This window comes from Poromitra crassiceps (genome assembly GCF_964638095.1).
Source record: "Poromitra crassiceps genome assembly, chromosome: 9".
In the NCBI taxonomy this organism is placed as follows: Eukaryota; Metazoa; Chordata; class Actinopteri; order Beryciformes; family Melamphaidae; genus Poromitra; species Poromitra crassiceps.
The window spans coordinates 51,475,825-51,482,276 of NC_139630.1; positions in this window are offsets into that span (position 1 = coordinate 51,475,825).

Genomic DNA, 6,452 nt, shown 5'->3' on the forward strand with positions numbered 1-6,452 from the left:
GAGATGCAGATAAAAATGCGAATTACGTAGCCCTAATAACCTTGCCACTCCCTGCAATAGCCTGCTGATGCACTGGACAAGACCCCCTTCAAATAACTAAAGTGGATATGTGTAGTATTATTATTAGGCTATTTTTATAGGCTGGAAATGGTGCATCGCTGCCTTCGATTAGTCCGCTTTGATCACGACTAAAGTTTTAGTTTAATTTATACATTAGTCTTCCCAGAATATAGCCTATTTGTCATATGTTGGCCACTTGGTTGAATAATAGTTTTATCTAGGCTGAAGAGTTTCAAGTAGAAATAGGCCTACATACATTTAGCGTGTAATTAGCCTCAGAACTAGCTAGCCAACAACACCTTGTAATGCATTTTATGATAGGATGCTAATGTTATAATAACAGCTAGGCTATCACAGCTCAGCACAAGTCTGTAGCCGGCTATAGGAATATTGCAGAGATAGGAGATCAAATGCCATAAAGTACCACAAGGTCACTACAAACTACAAACTCACTGTTGAGTAGACCAGACACAGAATCAGTCCTATAGGGGATAGGCTACTAATAGGAATAGCCTATTTCGGTTTAGGGATACCGGCGCGGACCTGTCGTGTGTGTGTGTCTGAGGTCACTCACATCACATGCCTCTGAAACCCGCATTGCTGCTGTGGGCTTCTGTCCAGTGAACAGATATTTAATAGGGTGCATCATCATGCTTTTCCCACGTGGTACGAGTTGACATCGGTGCCCAAAAAACTCAGCAACACAGCAACAACAGCTCGTTAACAAGTGTCACATCCTCCAAACGAGACGCGCTCCCCTGTGACAACATGGCCCAGCTCAAAGGGCAAACATCAAAAAGAAGGTGGGCGTTCCGACCCCGGACCCCTACGGCATTCAAAAAGGAGGAGGAGGGGAGGGGGGGGGAAGGGGGGCAGTTTTGGGGCAGATGCTTGTTTTGTAATAATCCCATGTGTCATTCTGATTTCATAGGTCAGAGTGACAAACTATAGGCTCCAACCCGAATGTTTAAATGCATTTCAAAACGCCTGCTTTATTTAACCAGGAAGGACTCAAAACTATTGAAAACAGCAGCAACTCATCATCACTTGGCGCCTATACTAACTTGACCTAATCCACATTTAGCCTACTGAATCCAATAAATGTTAGCTTTTTGAATGGAAATGATGGAGGTTCGTGATATCATTTGCTCTTCACTCATTAGGCTTGTTGTCTGTCAGTGTAAAAGCGATCAGATTAATCATGATTTCCTCTGGATAATTCTCTCCCGATATCATGAGCCTTCACCATCTGTGCATTAGGCACAAATCTCCCAGTATAGCGTGCCATCACTCCTCTATGTTTTGTTTACATCATCACCAAGTCGTTTCTTCTTCTTCTTCTTCTTAGCAGTTGCTTACATTGTTGTGTATTATTTTTATCTTGTGTGGCTGTGTATTAATAGCAGTAGCCTCTGGTATCATCTACAGTTCAAGCTGGGTCACTATGGGATGTAACTTAGATGGGTATCACAGCCCAGCTAATGAAACTTTTACTCCCAAATGTTGACCTGCAGGCTAGTACGGTAATACTGTCAGTGAAGCCTGTTTGTGTTTTGTGTGCAGCTTTAGAGAGAAATGGGTGATTCAGGATCGTGAATCATGTCAAAAGGGCAAGACAACAAGACTCCAGCCAAAGCCTTTTGTACATTATGTAATGGTGTCTAGTATTGCTGTTGGCAGGGGGATTGGTTGTCTATTGTCCTTTGGAAATAAATGAAATATGAGGCCTGTCTGCAGCTGTGAATAAAAAAAAACTGAAGCATGCTGCTGCAAAAGCTTTTTGTCTGCTAGTAGTTGCTAGTAAATGGTGAATACTTCCTTGGGGCAAAAAAAAAAAGCAGTTGGTGTGGGAGGCGTGTTTGGGTACCAAAACAACTGCTGTGTTGAAAGCAAGTTGGTGTTGAGCAGGACAGTGAAGGTCCATCCCATGGCTGCTGAGTGCCCTCGTACGCTGTAGGAAGAACCCTCTGGAGACGCGTGTGTGGGAGAGAGTCCCATCTGTCAGGCATGCAGCACGATATGTGAAATAAGAAATTCCTAAGTTACACGGTGGGATGATGTGTTGATCTGGTGTTGTTGTATATTCCTACAATTCCTAAAGTTCATATCACCTCATCTGTAAATTCACATCACATCATGGGTTTAGTAGGCAAGTTGTGATGAAATAGAATGAGTAATATGAGTTATAGCAGTGTAGAGATGCTCATATAATGCATTCCAGCCCTTTTAATATGAGAGGACTGCAGAGAGGAGGAGGTCTCTTTCAGGCCCGGAGGCGGAGTCTGTGTTATTTATCTTCAGAAGAATCCAGCTTCCAGAAAGCCCAACTCCCACGGGACACTAGTCACCATCCATCGATTTGTCCCTCTCCTCAGTGGCATGGTTACCTAACCCTCAGTGGGACTAGGTGCTTCTCCTGTTGGCCGGACCCTGTAACACAATAACAACCCGTTTTACAATGGGTATTATTAGAGGTGGCGTGGGGGGCTATGGTTCACTTCGTTTTACATCTACAGGATTGTGCAAACTAAATTTGTACAACAATGATGTAAAGAGATCAACTCATTATTTAGGTCAGTATTTCTGCTAGGATAGAGGCTGCAAATCCACCCCCACCCCCTCCAAAAAAAATGCGGTTTATACAGTATATTCATTGGCAGTGATTGAAGCAAAATTCTTTGGCAGATTTTGTTTTTGGCCCTTAATTCTCAGTAATCCCTCAAGACGTCTTAAGAAGTTGAGTTCAGGTTAAAGCTGATTTATGTAATTGTTCGGTCTCTGTGGCTGGGCCAAGAATTCCCCTCGAAAAAGGAGTGAAGTTAAAAAAACAAAACGTCAAAAGGAGGTCAAATGTTTAAGTGGATGTTATGTTTCGTTCCCCTGAGGAGCATTTTATGGTGCGCGCACACACACACACACACACACACACACACACACGCACACACACACACACACGCACACACACACGCACACACACACGCACGCTCACTCATTCAAGAGAAAAGAAAACCATTAAGCTGTAAACTGAAGATGCGTCCTCTGTCTCTCAGCATCTGTGTCCATCTCTTGCGTTGTATTTCCATGTATTTTCCCTGGAGCCTCGTGAGGAAGGACATTAACCAAAGAAAACAAGAGCTTCCTTCCCGTCTCCTCTTCCTCCGCATCCTCGCCATCCCTTCTTTGAAACGAGGGAGAAAATGTTGACAAAAGTTGGTTAAAGTCGCTCCTGTGGTAGAAATACTCAGCATTCAGCAGATAACAGGTCTTTGAATTAGCTCGCTTGGTAGCCTGGAGGTGTTTTCTGGCCGGGAGGCACAAACTTCTTCTGGGTTTCGAGGTCAGCAGGAGATCGACACCAAGAAGATCTTATTGTGACTTGTGAGCATTAATGGCACCAGCAACACTGGATCTTCATTTCAACTGGGCAGGATCACTATCTTTGAAGATTAGATTAGATTTACTTTACAGTAAACTTCTAGGAGGATCGATTTAATCATTGTTTTGTTTAGTTTTTGTGACTATTGAATTAGTTTAAAACAAACACTCTCCTTTAATGGTATCTTTTCTGATTTTGATGGTGCCAGTGTGCTATTATCCCTCATAAGGTAGCCTCATTGAGTAGTTTTCACAATATGGATTAGGAACATGCAATATGGCCGTATCATAGCTACTGGCCGTGGAAGACAAATAGCATCTCGTCATCCAGAGACCTCTGCAATTTCCATCTCCATGGTTTGAATGTGTGTCACGAGAACGTGTGTGTGTGTGTGTGTGTGTGTGCGTGTGTGTGTGTGTGTGTGTGTGTGTGTGTGTGTGTGCGTGTGTGTGTGTTTTGTTTCAGGGGCCTTTAATGCTTGGAAGATCTGATTCAGGATGACAAATGTCACAGTGCAGGGATGGGCTGCATGGTCTGAGACAGGCGAGGGTGGGGAGCAGGACTGAAAGAACAGGGTCACAGACAGTGTAATTCAGTTGAATGTTGAAGTGATATTAGTGCACTAGTTAGTAAACATGTCTCTCTGTAGGGCTGCACCATCTGCAAAATAAATCAGATTGCGATGATATCTTTTAATCTCACATTGGCTTCTGTCTTGAATTATTTCATGTATGCTTGTTTGTGTGTGTGTGTGTGTGTGTATGTGTGTGTGTGTGTGTGTGTGTGTGTGTGTGTGTGTGTTTTCTCCAGCTGTCACTCCATCTGATGAGTTTGAGGAAGCACTTGCAGGTATTTCTAAAGTGATGCCATAATGTTCTGTGCAGAGTCTAAATTCATTTTTAAACGCACCATCTGTACGAAGTGGCTGCCTGCCTCTCTGGGCGCTTTCCCTCTGCTGAGCAAAAAGCAATGGGTTCTGACTGTGCAAAGCAACTATTTGAATAGCGAATATGTTGAAGGAAAACTGCTTACTCACAATGGCAACTTATCTAATCGTTATAGGCAGCAAATTGTATTGTCTAATTACCTGGCTATCTGTCTGTTTAGTGCAGAGCGATAAGGCTTCACTGGAGCCCCCTGGGGTTTGAGAAAAGACACTGCACATTTGTGTGATGGTGTGTTGGTGTTTATGTGTGTTTGTATCTTTGTCAGTGTGTCTGTCTGTGTGCACTCAAACATGCATGTGCACGATTCATACATGCATGTGAAACCATGGGTGCATGAGTTTTGTTACTTGTGTGCCTTTGATGTCTTTATGAGTGGGAGATGATTCTATAAATAAACAGCAGCACACACACACTGTTGTGTGCTGTTGTGTGTCACAGTGGGCGGTGCCTTAGGAAGCTTTAGCGAAGAAAGTCTCTCTCCACGGAATACGGATGTTGGGGGGGGAAAGCTGAGCGGATGCACGCAATCCAGAAAGGATAACACAGTTTAGTGAGGAGAGGGGATGCAGAAAAGCTGTGTTTTTGAAGTAGACTAAATAATCTGTAGGCGTCTACCTTTTGAAGTTGTTGTCGAAGATGCTCGTTCGTTGTGTCGCCGACGACTTACAACAGGTTTCTAGTTAGCAAATTAAACTTACATTTAAATCTCAACTCACCCCATCAGACTTGGCATATTTACCAGATGTCTAGACTATTGTCTACTCGAGACAAATTCCTAGCAACCTAAGTTGATATGGCAATTTTGAGTTTTATAATGTCAGTAATGCATTTTCAATATTTGTTTTGATGCAAAAAGAAAAATATTAACAAAATTGTATTTCCTAGAAAGTCCTTTTATATGACTTTTTGCTTGCTCTTTTGGTTGGCTCTATAGTGTTATAGCTGCTTTAAAGGATTTGCGTGTGGATGTGAAGGTATGCAGAGGTCTGTTACTCTCCATCTGTAAGGAAAGAGGGCAGAAAGGCAGGTTAGGAGCTGCAGTGTTACATACATCCAGATTCTTTGTGCATTCCTGTTGAAAGAATAATGAAGCATACAGTCAAGCTGCCTCCCGCCCTTGGTTGCAATTGATCCGATATAAAAGCACGCATAGTTTATGGATTTTGCTTTTTCTATAATTACAGTAGTTGCAAACGGGAGTTACTATCTTTGATCTCAGAATAGATAATAATAGTCATATCATATTGCATGCCTAACCATCACAGCCATATTTGACATACTGTAGTACCAATACGGAGACTGCTACTGTCAGTTATAGGCTATTTTGATTGGTCTGAGGTGGCGTCAATCATCTCGTGCTCCCATTGCGGCCTGATTATGAAAGCATGCTGTGTTGCCTGATGGAAGCAGAATGGGTTGTCTCTGTGCTGTCAATCACCGCCTTTCCTCTGCCTCCGGCTCCGCCTCCCAAAATCTTCCTGTCAAAGCAGTCTGAAATGTTCTTTTGATATATCTGTGTCTGAGGCTGAATGATGTCATGTTACCAAGCCCCTTATTTTGTTTTCAGATCAAATCCAACAGATATAAATAACACTTTGAGAGTTTTAAATAGAGATTCTGAAAGAAAAGGTGTTACTTTTTTTTAAATGTTCAATGCAAATTTGTATATAGATCGGTATTTAAAATGGGTTGCTGTTTGCACTTCCTAATAGCGGTAATTTCTTATTCACTGTGATTTCGCCATTTCCCTGTCGATTCCCACAGGTTTTTAATGTTGCAATCTCTTTGTCCAGGCAAAAGGGGGCTGCTGACAGTGGAGCGGATCGGCCTAAAAGGATGAAGGAGGACCCGTGGGTTCAGGACTAGTTCAGAACGAGGGAACCGCAGTGGAGGTGGAAGAGGAAGAGGAGGAGGGGACCACGTGCCCGGACCTCGGACAGGATCCAAGCCAGTGATGTTCTCCTCGGGCAGGGATTACCTCCTCCCCGTCGTCTCCCTCTCTCGCTGGCTCGCTCTCGCTCTCCCTCCCTCCTACAGCAGAGACTCTGAGCTGTGAGAGCACACGCACA